At 31.6% G+C, this 16,359-nt stretch overlaps 1 long non-coding RNA gene across 2 annotated transcripts in view; it reads left to right on the top strand.

The window, feature by feature from the left end:
* LOC105881535 (uncharacterized) overlaps nucleotides 1-16,359 on the top strand; it is a 358,441-nt gene that overhangs the window by 23,948 nt on the left and 318,134 nt on the right. Inside the window, exon 2 of one of the 2 annotated variants that reach the window (XR_012919746.1) lies at nucleotides 7,671-7,821. The exons of the other annotated variant lie outside the window; for it this stretch is intronic. This is a non-coding gene — a long non-coding RNA (uncharacterized LOC105881535). The remainder of the gene's footprint in view (nucleotides 1-7,670; nucleotides 7,822-16,359) is intronic. 2 annotated transcript variants of the gene reach the window in all.

The raw sequence follows: 16,359 nt of genomic DNA, 5'->3' as shown, positions 1-16,359 counted from the left end.
CACTCACTCTAGCCTGGGCAACAAAGTGAGACTCTGTCTCAAAAAAAAAAAAAAAAAAGAAAGAAAGAAAAGTAAGAATTCTGAGGCCATGTATGCCTTTTGTATTACAAAAGGCATAAAGCTATGAAAGAGTACGATAGTTCATTGCTGAGGAACTTGTACCCATTGTGTAGCATGTGCCACCTAAGGATTTTGGGCCTGCCTTGGCTGTAGCCAATAGAAATAGATCAATGATCTATAAATAGATGAATCTGGAGTTCACAAAATAGTTACAAAAAATCACTGTTCTTCAAATAAAATTTGAATTATTTGTGCACATATATTGTTTCATGCTTGAACTGTAAGTTTTTGGAGAATAGGGTCCATACCTTTTATTTCTCTCATGAAGCTTAGTACAATAAATAATACAGTAAACACTTATTAATTAAATAAATTAATAAGCTGGACAATGAAATCAGGAAATTGTTTGATCTATCTGCACAAGGAATAGCAAAATAATATTACTACTACTAACATAAAAATACTAATATGATTTCTGAGGCTGATGATTCACTCGTTTGAAACAAGCTAGTAGGCCAATAGTGGAGATTTGATCATGTCAGTTTTCTCTTCCCTTCATAGACATTGATATTGACCCAGACCATTTCTCTACTTTCAGGAAGGACCCTGCGAGAGTCTGTATATTGGTTGCTGCAAATCTATCATCATCAGTCTTGAAAAGAAACTTAAAGTATACACTTTCCTGGTAGTAGGTCAGAAAATGTCATGTTTGCATTGGAAGGTCAGCAGTATTTTTACAGTTGACTTCACTAATCATGTTATCATTTTTTTGTTGGAATACTTTATAAGGAAGTTTAACTTTGAAAATAAATACCAAAATGTATCTTTAAGCAGTTTTATTTTAAATAATCGTCTTGCTAGGAGTAGGGCTCCTCTTCTTCTTCTTACCTTGGAACACTAGGCCAGCTTCAGGGACCCATTATTTTATATACAGTAATTTAACTAGAACACGAGAAAATTTAAATCAATATCGTCTTTCAGTTGTTTAAAAACAAAAATAAAAAACCAAAACCTAAATACTAATCCTATGTTTTATGTATTGAGGAAAGACCAGAGACACACACTGATACATCATAAAAGCTTTGCTTTCTAATCATACTAAATTGAAGGGTCAGGCTTATTTCTAATTTTTAAAAAGTTGCTGCTGAGTGTAAAATCCAATCTTTTAAAATATTTTTCCGTTTTAATATAGTTATAAAATATTTTAGTAAGTATATTCCATTCCTCATAATGACTTACAATTATTTCATAGAGTAGACATTTGATAATAGGAGATACTGATTACCCTTTTAAAACTTATAATTGTATACATATAATTGTGTGGAAATAATGTGCATGCAAAATATTTTAAAGATTTTATTAAATTTGCTCAGCTTTCTGACAATAAAATAAGGTAACAAACTTAATTGGAAAAAGTATCTAAACAATATTGAACAACTGGTAATTACTGTTAGTATAAAATGAAATACTAAATGGTGTGAAAAATTTCATGTGCCAAAGTCCAGAGAGGGAAAGCTAATGTTTAACAGGAAAAACAAATGTAATCATATCAATCATATTGAAAAATAGTTTTAAAAACTAATTTAAATTAGTAAGGATGTTTTTTTTTTTTAGTATAGATGTTCTTAACTTTAATTAGCAATTAAAATCTTGTGATATTTTTCTTGAATTTTTATTATTCTGGTGTTGTAAGGGCCAGACACATGCGAATCTCAGATCTTATACTAGTAACTTAATAATCAATTGAACTCTTTCTTCTTCCTTTCTTTTCTCAGTTTATCTTAAGGCATAAAGAGAAAAAAACAACAATGCTACATTACAAAGTGAGGTGTAAGAAAATCAGAACCAAGAACCTTATGAGTAATTCATAAGGGTGATAAGAAAAAGACAGGACAATTAATATAAAGAGAGAATTCTTGAAGAGGATTTCTGGAGAGAGTTGTTCTGTAAACCCCATCTTCCCGTTGAGTTAGAATGAGAAGAATGTCTGCCTTAACCTCAAGCCTAATAAGGATCTCAATGAGATTACTTTGAGAGCCTGATGTGTGTTCTTTGTAATTGAGTGGCTTAGTAGGCTGGTGCTTGAGTCAGGGCCAAGAAAGCTAACGGGACTCGTGTCAACAGAGTGAACAAATTTTTCTGGAAAGAACTTACACTCATTTTTCATGAGTCAAATGTGCTGTAATGTTGCACATCGTGTTCCCCAGGAAGCAGACTCTGGAACAGAGATTAGCTAGCTTGCAAAAAATAAAAAAATGTATTAATGAGAACTCTTGGAATCAACAGCAGGAGGAAAAGCTGACAGAGAAATTAAACTGGAAAGCTGAATGGCTCTTCTGAGTTTACCAGATTTGAGACTATGGGGCAAATCTATTATGTACCCATGTTAATTACTCTTGAGATGATGACTGCCAAGGGAAGGAAGTCATTCCCAGATATGGCTGATAGCTAAGAGCAACCATCCCACTAAGTGGCTAATTAGGTACTTCTTCTTGAAGGGAAATCTGGACAGTGCATCATAGTATCCATCACAAATTTCAAGTTCTAGATGAGGAACCCCAGAGGGAATGTCAGCCTGAAGTCTTCTGCCTTCCCAGGTAAAGAGACTCTAGCAGCAAGTCCAATGGGATGTATCACTGTCACAAGCCAAGAGTGTATTTGAAGAGTACTGTCAGAGCCAAAGGAATTTTATCAGAAGGCCTCTTGAGCAGCATTGCCCAATAGAAATATAATGTGAATTATATATGCAATTAAAATTTTCTAAGCCACATTTTTAAAAAATGAAAAAAGGTAAAATTAATTTAATAATATATTTAACAATTTAATATATTTTCATTTCAACATTATAGTCAAAATAAAATATATTGAGATATTTTCCATTATTTTTTCATATTAAGCCTTTGAAATCAATATGCATTTTACAGTAACCACATTTCAAGTATATAATAGTCTCAAGTGGCTATATGGGACAGCTCTAGAGAACACACAAAAAATGTCTCTAGAGAAAAAAGTTGAGATTTAAATATTTGCCAGACTCAGAGATTGCCAATCTATTACATGATAGTGGCAATAAAATCAGAATTTTTTATATCTCCTACCTCTTCCCAATCCTATCCTATAAATTCCAGTTCTAATTGAATTGAAATGTATTTATAGCATGTTTCTACTTTCACCTCCCTTTTGTGTTCCCCAATGTTGTCATAATTGGCTAGAATTCTTGAAATATCCTAGACGTACAAAGAAAGTGTCAAAAACAGCAGTTATTGAGTGGAAAAGAGAGAAGCCAAGCTGACTATGCCTCCCTCCCCTAAGGTAATCAAGTCAAGTTGTGTGGGGAAAGATGGAGTCATATTTCTTTAAATGAAGATAAATGTATTGAATACATTTGAGGTAAACTGAGTGTGGAAAAGAGCACTTTTCAACAGTTTTATTGACATAAGATTGACATCCAAACAATTGCACATATATAAATGTACAATATGTTAAATTTTACATATGCACACACCCATAAAACCATCACTACAATCAAGATAATGAACATATCTATCACTCTAAAAGTTTTCTCATGCCTCTCTGTATGTAATCCATACAAACATGTATGTAATCCTGGTTCTCCTTCCCTCTTTGGTTCCAGACATCCACTGTTTTCATTTTGTTTATTACTTTATATTAGTTTTAATTTTCTAGAATTTTATATAAATGAAATAATACAGTATGAAATCTTTTTTTTTTTTTGGTCTAGTGTCTTTCACAAAGCATAATTATTTGAGACTTATCCATGTTGTTGCATATACCAAAAGCTATATTCTTTTTAATTATTGAGTAATATTCCATTTAATAGATATACCACAATGTGTTTATTCACATGGTTTGGATGTGTGGATTGTTTCCATGTTGAGCCTACTACAAATGAAGCTTCTCTGAATATTTATGTATAAGTCACTGCATGGACATATGCTTTAATTTCCCTTGGGAAAATATCTAAGAGTGGAATGGCTAGATCACATAGGACATCCATATTTAATTTTTTAAGAAACTGCCAAAATGTTATATAAACTAATTGTACCATTTTGCATCACAACCAGCAATGTGTGAGAATTGTAGTTGTTCTACTTCATTTATAACACTTAGTGTTTCCAGTCTTTTAAATTTTATCTATTTTAACATGTGTGCAGTAATATCTCTTTGTGATTTTAATGTACATTTCTCTGATGACAAATGTTGTTGAATACCTTTTCATGAGCCTAGTTTCCATCCATATATCTTCTTTTTCAATGTTTTTTCATGACCTTACTTGTTATCTATATATCTTCTATGGTTAATTATCTGTTCAAATCTCTTGCCTATTTTAAAAATTTTGGTTTATTTTACTATTATTGAGTTTTGAGAATTCTTTATATATTCTGGACATAAATCTTTTATCAGATATATGATTTACCAATATATCTCTCTGTAGCTTGTATTTTCATTCTTTTGGTGTCTTTGAAGAGCAGGAGTTTTTAATATTTCTAAAATTCAAATTATCAATTAATTTTATTGTTATGTATCTAAGAAACCTTTGCCTAACTCAAAGTCACAAAGACTTTTTTCTTTTTTTTCTTCTAGAATTTTTATAGTTTTAGTTTTTACATTTAAGCTATGATCCATTTTGAGTTAATCTTTATACAGGGTAAAAGTATGGATCAAGGATTTGTTCCTTTCTCTCAAATATCGCTGTCCTTCATTGCCTGCAGCCAAATGTCTTAAAAAGCATTCTATCATAGATTTTGTCCAGTTGTTTGGTTGCTTCAAATGGGAAGGTAAAATCAGTTTCTGTTACTCTATCTTGGTCAGAAGCTGATGTCAAGAAATTCACTTTTAATTACTGAATGTAGACTGCACTTGTGACACAGAGTGACTTCTGTTTACTTATGAGTGGGCTGAAAACTTTTAGAACCACAAAAGTTTTTATTCAGGTAAAGGGGAAGGACTACCTCCACTTAAATGGTTTAAGAGAGCAGTGAGACAAACATGAATATGTGCCATTTCAAATGTAGAAGTTACATAACCTTCAATACTAGAACATTTCTTGTTTAGGCATTTTTGGAAGAAGTTGATATTTTAGGAATTGACTAATTGATATTTTAAAATATGATGATTTCCTATCACCATTCTCATAATGAATGGATTATAAGAATGAGCTTTCAAATCCCTCTTTGTACGTCTAGGATATTTCAAGAATTCTAGCCAATTATGACAATACTGGGGAACACAAAAGGGAGCTGAAAGTAGAAATATGCTATAAATACATTTCAATACAATTAGAACTGGAATTTACTTCTTTGAAAATATATAATATAAAAGAGAATGAAAATCCTGATTTCAAATAACATTGTCAAATTTTAATAAGTCATTAGGCTGCCTATTGGGTACTGACTTCCCTTTCTCAAGCCATTTCCTTTCTTTTGTCAAGGCTTCTCATTTTGTTAACTTTTATCAAATTTTAAATCACAAATTTATATCTATTTCTAAAAGATTGTATGAAAATCATCTTGAAAGATATCCATTTTATCTTCATCAATCACAGGGTTAACCTACTTTTATTGATTCAATCCATCAATACATTATGAGAAAAGTAGGGGGAACAGATCCAGCTGGTCCATAGATCTAAGGTGTATTTGATGAGTGTACTGTGTTTCCTCAAAAATAAGATAGGGTCTTATATTTATTTTTCCTCAGGAAGACACCCTAGGGCTTATTTTCAGGGGATGTGTTATTTTTTTTTAAGTACGGTACAACAATCTACATTTATTCAAATATAGTTAAGTTGTCTTCTTCTGGAACATCGTCATAACCCTCCAAACCCCAAATTCCATCCTGAATTTCTTGCGACTCTATTTTCTTTAGAATCATTGGCCCAAATCGCTCATGTCGAGCAATAGAGCTCTCATGGGGCAGATTAGAAGGGCTGCTCATCTTCTTTTCCACTCTGTGACAAAATGCATGGGTTGTGCAGATACACTGTGTATCCACACCCATCACTAGGTCTTATTTTTTGGGTAGGACTTATATTGTGCAAATGCTTAGAAATCCTGCTAGGGCTTATTGTATGGGTAGGTCTTATTTTCGGGGAAACACGATATGTCAGTATTGGACACTGATATCAGCAGATGGTATACATCATTGTAGTTAAGGGTGATTCTCTTTGTTATCATTTGAATCCGTGCAAGGTTTTCAGATGACCTGAAGGTCTTTGGTTAACCTACATATTGACTTGAAGTAAAGTTCTAAGTTGGAATTTAGTGTGGCAAGCTTTGAGCAAATTTTGGTATAATTCATGCGAAAGAAAAATGAAACACTGTATGCATTATAAGGACATTGAAAAAGGAAGATTTTTTAAGTTTGAAAATAAATTAGAAATAAAAACTGTAAGTAGTAGAAAGATTAAAACTCACAAACATAATGAGTTAAAATTTTGTCAGAGAGTAAGATTTTTATATTTTGTACTAAATAGGTAAAATACAAGACATTAATATTGTGCATTGACCTTTTAAAGAAAAAAGAAATTATGTTTTGCTTTTGCTGGAGTTGCATGTCCCTGAAGCTTCATAATGTTGGTAACACATTGTTCTGAATCATGATTTCTGTTATAGTATGCTTGCGTAATACTGAAAATAAGGGTTTGTTATTTTTAACTGCATTATTTCCCAAATGTATTAGATAAATGCAGAAAATCTATTAATCTGTATGTCTCCAATGTATTTTTTGAAATTTTTACCCAGAAAAATCTAAGATTGTGTAATATTTAAAACATTCCAAATATTTTTATAGTAATAAAAATACTGGAAAATTGGAAACCATTCATTTATCCATCATCTTCAATTAATAGAAAGTAAATGTCAGAATTTAATGGGAGTAATTCTTAATCTGAATGTTGATACTTAATGTTGAGATATCTTGATGTAGGTCCAAGTGACTAAGCTAAATTGTAAAGTCAGAACATAAATCTTTCATTCCTTATGAAGTTTGTTTTGTTACTTCTCTCATTCTAAAAGCATGGAAGTAAATATAAGGAAAATAAAGGCATTTTGGTAAAAATTAGGGTGTTTATCTCCTCTCACTCCAGAGTATTTTCCCAACTCTACCAATGTTCTAATATGCTCAAATAATACATAAATATTATCTATTTTAACAAAAGGAGAAAGTTTTGTCAAGAGTTGAGGAACTCCACTGTAACCTAAGAGAGAACAGAATGGATGTGTTTTTGACCAAGAGATCAGGAAAGAAATACCAGTAATAATGCTTTATATGTGATTTCACTAAACAAGTTTATAAAGATCAAAAGAAATCTGAGCCACCAGTAGGTCTTCAAAGTGGTTTTGAGACTCCTTGTTTCCTTGAAAACTTTCAGACTTAAAGGTTGTAGGAAAAAATTCTGTGGCAATATGATCATTACAAAATTGGCCAGTAATTACATTAATCAGAATCTTACATTAATCAGAATCTTACATTAATCAGAATCAAGTGTGTCTTTGTCTTTGTGCGTGACCTTTTAATGTTGCAGTAGAGAATTCTTGAACCCAGTCATGGTAACCTTCTATTCTGTTTTTCTGCTTCTTTTCTTAATATAGCTATACCTTGATTTGGCCATTGTCTAAAACCTTGCTACTCAAAGTGTGTTCTGCAGACCAGAAGCATTAACATCACCTGGGAGCATGTTAAAAATGCAGAATCTGAGGCCCCACATATGACCTACTGAATTAGAATCTGCATTTTACTGAGGTACACGGATGATTCCTATACATATTAAAGTATGAGAAGCATTGGTGAAAAAGACTATCTTGGTTTATGGAAAAGAGACTTTTTCTGGCAACACTTAAAGTGTGACTTTTTCATGTAACTTTCCATGCTACTACCTTTGACCAGTGAATTTTGTCTTTTTTTTGGAATATCTGTTTATCCTTCTTAGCACTACTGATTTAGGCAAAATTTCAAATTAGGTAAAGTTCGTCTTTGTTGTCTTCTGTCTTATATATATCTCTGTTTCTACTCTTGCTACTCATTCTTCCTCCTCCTCACAATGACAGTGATGTTTTAAAATTTAAATCGCCCTTTCCATCCATATTACTCCTCCCATTGCTTGTATGATCCAGCCACAGTAGCCTTCTTTCTATAAGCTGAACACACCAAAGCTTTTTGTGTCTCTGGGCCTTTGCCCTACTTCCTCCCTCTACTTAGAATGTACGGTCAGTGACTCATTCATGTGTATATGTCAGGCCATTTACTTTTCTGGTGTCAGCTCATGTAACCTGTCCTATGAGGGGCCTTCTACTATGTAAACTAGATACTTCCTAAGTATCAACTTTATCAACTTCATAGTTGATATTACTTCAAAGTATACACTATGATCTGAAATCACTAAAAATTATGGACAAGAACTTTGTATATATTTTCTTACCTTTCATGGGAATCTTATCCCATGAAATAGGGTTTAGTTTATGAAATAAGTCCTTCATAATTATTTGTGGAATAAATAAATGTCTCCTTTTGTTATATCTTCCTTATTCAATTCATGTAGTTAACTAAACATATACCGAGCACATACTATGTTCTAGTCATTTTCCTAAGTGCTAGTGATAAGGTGAATAAACAAAAAAAAAGTCTCAGCTTCCAGGATGTATATGATCTAGAGCAGACAGACAGGTATGTGTTAATTATAGATTATAATAAATGAGTAGGATTTTGATAGAAGGAGAGGTAGTTGTAGACTGAAAAACAATGCAAAAGCTAGAATGACAGAAAGAACCTGATATGTTAGTGAAATGATAACACAGTTTTTGTGGTTATTCACTTTAAAATTATTTTAATAACAGAAGAGATTCACTGGATACTAGATAAGTAAAATCAAAGAAAGACACAAGAAGATGCAGTGGCCTATCCATTTCCAGAAGGAATGTCTAGGAAAAGTTTTAGGTGGGGCTACTCAAATTTGAATATGTTTATGAATAATCTGAGAATCTTGTTAAATGATGAGAGACTGCTTGTGGCTCAAGCACAGTTCCTGAAATTGTGCCATGTTCTCCTGAGGTTATTTGACTTCTCTTCTCTTCCTAAAGACAAATAAATGAAAACAAAAACAATGCAAACAAACAAACAAAAAATGAATTGTAAAAAGCCACTATGAATCACAAAATGCATGAGTCAATCAAGAATATGATTTTGTTCTTATTGTTTCAATAGTGTGAACTTTCACTGATGAAAAACATCTAAAAACAAAAGATCACCAGGGGTTTATAAAACAAGGAAGTGCTGGAGGGGAGGATAAAGGTGGGTCTTAGCATGAAATATGTGTGGGTAGGGTGGTCTTTCATAGTTTCTCTGAACATAAATTATTGGTAGGAATTCTTAACTTTCTCTGTTTTCCAGGAGCACAGAGCTCAGAGAAAGTTTGACATTGTCAACACAAACCTTCTCTCCCTTGAAGAATTTATGAGAGTAAAATTGAACCTTCTCTTTTCTTTCAACTCTATCAAAATGTCTGTTACTTGATGCACATCTCATCTATAGCAGTAGTAAAAATGCATATCCCATCTATAGCAGTAATAAAAAGAAAAATCAGAATAAAAATATCCAGGTAAATTTGAGAATAAATCAAAACATCTGGCATTACTATGAGACTATATATTTTGAAATACAGAAAATTTAAACCAATGTAAGTCTTTAATTTTTAGAATATTATGCAATTTAAAAACATCGAAGAATTATGTTAAGTGTGGTAAATATTTTGTGGTTCAAAATTAACTTTCCAAACTCCTGAAATCATATCATGCTTGCTTAAGGCATTATGTAAGTATAATACTGAATTTTAATAGTACTAAGAGAGAGGATATAATTTGCATATAGTTGGTGCTCCATAAATATTTACTAGTGATTATAATCACTAGTAAATCACTTTACTAATTTAGCTCAAATAGTATTACTAGATATTAATACTCTTTTAAGTTTCATTTGTAGTTTATATATAAAATCTATACCTTAGGGATGAGTAGGCTTATCTATTTAGAAAGGACAAGAAACAATGATTCTTAACAAGAGATGATTTCACTCTTGAAGAGACATTTGGCAAAGTCTAGAAATATTCTACAGTCTCACAAAGTGTCTTGGAGAATGCTAATAGAATCTAGTGAGTAGAGGTCAGAGATACTGTTAAACAGCCTACTAGTCACAGAACAGACCTTCAAAACAAAATTGTTTAGCCGGAAACATCAATATTTCTGAGGTTGAATGCCCCTGGACTAAATGATGATATATGGATGAATATGGGCTTATGTTCTGGAATTATGAAACCTTGGCCTGTAATTTACTAGGCAGAAAAGCTATGACAGTGTGTTTGTGAAAAAGAAAATAAAAGAAAAGGTATGGCAATCTATCCCTATGATATTCTTTGAGAATGCTGCAATATTGGTTGCCAGTTAATCTCTGGTAGAGTAAAGATCTGGTTCTAACTAGAATAGATAAAGAAATGATTTTCATTTTTGATATTGGATCACAGTATAAAATAATGAAAAATGATCATAGAATAAAGCTGATGCAGTACAAATTAAAATCCAGAGTTTTAGGACATTATGAATTTGGGGATTTGACTTTTTGTCAATGTTGAAGGAAGCAATAAAAAGAGTTGAAAGTTATGGCTTCAAAATATAATCTCAGAACATTTGAGTGGGGGAGAAAGAAAGAAACATTATTCTTACCTTTCTATATTTAAATATTCATAGATATTTAAAGTAACTACATGTTATACAAGTAACTACATGAAAAGAACATTCTAATTTAAATGGGGGAGGGGAGGAGGATAAATATGTACCACAGAAAGTGATCAAAGGACAGTCAAAGAAAATGTAGTCATGAAGTTGTAGGCAAATTTAAAGTGACTAGATTCTGACATCTGACATATTTTAACAAGAGAGATATTTTAAAAGTTGTAGTTAACCGCAACAGGGCATTTGTAAAGACAGAACACTTAAAGCCACTGAATACTGTCAATCAACTAAAACTTAACAGATGTTTTCTTGTTTAACCAATGGATGCTAAAGAATTTCTTGGTTAAGTTTTATTAATTTACCAGTAGAAGTATTGATTGTGAAATTTCAGTTACACCATTATTCCCTCAAGGGGAAAAGGTAGGCATTAAGAAGGGTAAGAATGTCATTATTATATGAAGTGTTATTTAAAATATCACTTTCTCCTCCTGATTTGTAGTTTGAATGTCTCTGGTAATGACATTTGATCACTTGGTGAACTTTTGTGTGCACACATATCAGGCACGGGCTTCTTCCTTAAAATTTATCTAGTTTAAACTCAGGTTTAGGAAAAAAGCATTTTTTGTTTTTAGTTGGAGAATTATAGCCAAATATTGTAGGAAATTAGGAGAGACAGGGATCTCTCCCAGTCTACAGGTAGATAACTAGAAATTGAAAACAATGTACAAGGCTGCAATCTAATAAGAGGTATATTATAGTTTTTCTTTAGGAGTATACTTTTTTTTTCTTTACATATAGGAATCTCAGATTTTAAAACCTCTTGAGGCTAGCAAGCCAAACAAAGGCAGTCTTTAGATTTTACTTAGTCTTACGGTACTTAGGCTGGCCAGAAAGTGACAATTTTTATTCACTCATTCTAAGACTAAGAACTCTTGAAGCCAGACATTTTATACGCATGCGTCAAATCCCTGGGAGTGTAACCAATGCTTCCAATTGTATTCTGCTTTTAAAGAGAGAACATAATTTTTTTCAACTTACGTGAATAATCATATTATCATAAAAATAAGAATACTTATGAATAGTTTCTGAATTTTGGAGGAAAGAAGCAGGGAGAAAAAACAAATGTTTTCATCTTTGTTCACAAAAGTATACTATGCAAATTTTGAAAACTATAGATAGCTTATGAGCAAAAACTTCTGTGAATCTAGAAAACAAAGCATTTAAGTAAAGAACAAAGAGTTTTAAATAAAAATCATAAAAGTATCATCATCATCATCAATCATTAGACTCATGTTAATTTATTTGTTTTTCTTGATCTTCATTAGCAATTTTATGAACATATCGGTTTCTTTATTAGATTTCAGGAAATTTTTATTCAGTCCATTGATCAGAAATTTATGTTTAAGAGTACTTTCTAGAGTCTTTTCAATGAAGATCAATTTTGGACTAAAGCTGACTGCAGATGATTTTAGAGAACTCAAACCAATAACTGTGTATGGCAAAAACTTTGAATAATTATGATTAATAATCTAATGAAAATTCCCAATTGACAAAGCAATTTAGTTATTTTTATTACAGGCAGAAGTTTAAGATAAAACCATAATCATGACTAACAGGGTCACATAAGGACCATCAGACTTTTATAAATTTCATATAATCTTTAGAATACTCACATTAATAACATATCCATATAAATATAACTTAAAAATACTATAATAACCAAAATTATGACTGACAATGTATTACACTTTTATAATTTTTTTATAATTTTTGAATCATTTATATCAATAACAAACCAATAAATGGAACTGAAAGATCTGTTATTATTTATTATTTGAAAGTGCTTCACATGCGATTTACCAAATAAGGCTAATCTTTTAATATCTCTATAAGATGAGAGACACATTTTTTGATGCTTTCCAGGGGTCCAACTGGAAAATCCCAAAGTTAGTTAATTCTAGGTCAAAAAGACTCCATTTAGAATTTTGATTCTAGGGAAGCCTGCAAAAGGTGTCAAAATACTTGATCAAAACAGATTCACAGATCAGTGTAAAATAGTCATCATTAATTTAACCAGAATGATAATCAAAAGACTTTAAAAGTAATACAGAGAGTTACATAAATGTAAAAACCTTAACTCTTTTAAAGCTCAGTATTTTTAACTAAATGGAAACCTAATAAAGGAAATTATCTTGATAAAGCATAAAATCTTTGTTTTTAGGCCAGTTGTTAACCACTTTGGTACTGAGCTCATCAGCCTCAAATCCTTGCCTACAGCCAGCACTCGTAGTCCGCAGGATAGTTTGCGCTGTGCGTTGACGACGAATCCGTTTTGCTCTTGTGTGATGAAGAAAGCTTTAAAGCACTGAAAGCTTGTTTTACTTTACAGGCAGCTTTACTTGTAATGTAAATCAGAATAGGTAACATATACATATATGTTTTCATTATGTTATTTTTAAATGTTCACAATTATATTTTGATAAATGAAGAATTAGAAAAGTCATATCACAGCTGTTGGCTAAAGTCACTGTGCACATTCATCTGTGGCTATTGACTATAGTACACGCTTGTACTGAAGTGGTTAAAAAAGTGAAGAAAAAACTCTGGTAGTGTGCTTGATTCTTCTTAAGGGAAGCCCATTTAGATTTCCAAACCTGGTGAAAAAGGCACTTGAATTTAATCATATACAAAAAGAGTGTGTACAGGGTTATAAGTATACATTATATTATACAGAAATGTAAATAAGAAAACTAGAACCTTGAGAAGGGGAATGCACAACTCTTAATAGCAAAATTGTTCAAGCTACATTGAATAATCCAGTCAAATCAAGAAAAGGCAAAAGTACAGAATCAAATTATACTGGAGGAAAACATTGCTTTTCTAGACCTTCAAGATAAACATTTTAGCATCAGGTTGCAACAACAGAGTTAGAACTGGAGGAAAATAAGTTAAAAGAGTTAACAAAAAGGTTGAAGGAGAGAGTTATCATCATGTCAAGCAGAAAGATATACCTTTTTAAGGGGAGAAAGAACAAAAGGCAATGATTTCTGACCTGCAAATCATGTAAAGCGAGATATACCAAAAAATGAACTTCTGAGATATAAATCTGAGAAGCTTCAAACAAAAAATTTTAACTCAAGAAATGAAATTACTATTCTAAATGAAAAAGACAATATTTCCAACCTGAAACTAGGGAAATTAAATAGATCTCAGGAAGAAATATGACAGAAATAGAAACTGTAGTTGAGAAGATGGCTGTTAAAGAAACAGATATCAGAATTAAAAGTCAAAATCTCTTGCAATTTATTATACTAAAAGCAATGTAATTTTACTAAAAACAAATCAATAGTTTAAGAAAACTTTGTTACTCTAACATAGCAGACAAATTTTTAGTGTGTTTTTTAATGTCAATGTTTAATCTTTAGAAAAACATGGATGATTCTCTTCTAATTATAGTCAACTTAATCACAGATAAAACTTTTTTCATAAATGCTCTTCACAAACCTTACCATGACTTACTCAGACCATTTATGACATAACTGGGCTTTCTGTTTTGTTCTATACTTTCTCTTTCTTTAATGGTCATTTTATGTTAGGATGAAAATTTACCACATGAGATTTTTTTCTTATAATAAATCATTCTTTCTTTTTAACTTTCCTTACCAATACATCTTTATATCTATAACTATTTACATCTCTCTTTTCTACTTACTGGTTCTTTGTATCTTATTTCTAATTTCTTCCCAAATCCATTTTATAAAATCTTTAAATTGGCTCTGAATTAGACAAAATTATTCTTTTTGTCTCCATGAAGAACACATTTTTTGCCTTTCTAATAATTTTTTCTTATTAAAATGTATTTTACCTTTTTAGCATACTTTACATACAAAATTATATGTTTTAATTAGAAATTTAACTCTTAGTAATTTTAATTTATAGCAAGCAATTTTGAACTGGCACATAGAAGTATTTTATAGATCAAAACCATTTTATAATTTTTCAAAACATGTTTTCCATTGCATAATTTTTATGTATGTTAATAGATCCAAATATATATTCTTTGTATATAATTTAAGAAGTCAAGAACAGACTTACATTTATGTTCAGTAATTTGTTTCAGTTTTTATAATCTTATTTGGAAATGATCCAAGTAGACATAAGATTTAACATGTTACACCTATATATGCATAAACCAACCTGAATACATGTACTCATACACAAACATCTTAGATCTAGTTTTTATTTTATAATTTCTGTCATGAAATAGTAATATAATCTCAACAGTTTATAAAAGACAGTTGGCTCCAAACCTTATTTCTGACAAACTTGGCATATGGTCACATGGCCAATCTTTATTTGCCCCAGTAGGTAATCTAATGAGGGCTGTGTGGATCAAAACTTTGGTTGAAGTGGTTTCCACGACAGTTTTCTTTTTTTTCAGTTTCGATTGTTTAGGAGTAAATATTCAATGTTTACATTTTCACTAGAACTGGCTGAACTGTATAAGAAAAACAAAACCTCCAAGTAGCCTTGAATTAATAACAAATCTTTTGTTTACTGGCCTGATTTTCTTGATTCACAAAATCAGGCAGGAAATAATTGTAGCAGTTCTTTTTTTTTTTCTCCCCAGCTGTTTCTTTTTGGCTTCTCCATGGCATAAAAATCAAAACTTTATACCAAACAGAGCTACCTTATATTACTGCTCTTAGCTTAAGATTTTGGCCTCTTTGATCTGAGAGCCTAACCTTTATAAATAGTTATCTAGTTCTTTTTCATTTAGAGTCTTAATTTTTTATTTAAGTGTTCCATCACCATACATAATAGTCATACAAATCTAAATTTATATTTTTGACAAGCATCTAGGTTCTTGGTTACCATGGAACTGTTGTAATTTGTAAAGCCATTAATTTGAAAGCCATTTAAGACAGCTTCTTTTCACGCCTGTAATCCTAGCTCTTGGGAGGCCGAGGCGGGTGGATTGCTCAAGGTCAGGAGTTCAAAACCAGCCTGAGCAAGAGCGAGACCCCGTCTCTACTATAAATAGAAAGAAATTAATTGGCCAACTGATATATATATAAAAAAATTAGCCGGGCATGGTGGCGCATGCCTGTAGTCCCAGCTACTCGGGAGGCTGTGGCAGGAGGATCGCTTGAGCCCAGGAGTTTGAGGTTGCTGTGAACTAGGCTGACGCCACGGCACTTACTCTAGCCTGGAAAACAAAGCGAGACTCTGTCTCAAAAAAAAAAAAAAAGAAAAAAAGACAGCTTCTTTTTAAAAAATAAAATAATAATAATAATTTTTTTCAAGATTTAAAAACTCTTGTCTGGAATGCCAAAAGCAGTGAGTTTTTATCTCAACCCCAATGAAAACTTACCACATTCAAAGTAGGCAGAAAATAATAGCAAGATAGAGAAGTTAGAAGACTCTACATGTTAACTGCATATTTTCAGGGGTTTTGATAATGAATATTGAGCTCTGAATTTTCTTGGGTGTAATTTTGCCCATCAGTTAAATGTGCACAAGAATGGGTCATGTTGTCGTGTCATATTGTCAGCTAAAA

The sequence above is a fragment of the Microcebus murinus genome, chromosome 1, assembly GCF_040939455.1.
Source record: "Microcebus murinus isolate Inina chromosome 1, M.murinus_Inina_mat1.0, whole genome shotgun sequence".
Classification (NCBI taxonomy): Eukaryota; Metazoa; Chordata; class Mammalia; order Primates; family Cheirogaleidae; genus Microcebus; species Microcebus murinus.
Note: the sequence above shows the minus strand (reverse complement) of the source record. Positions and strands in the feature narration are given on the sequence as shown.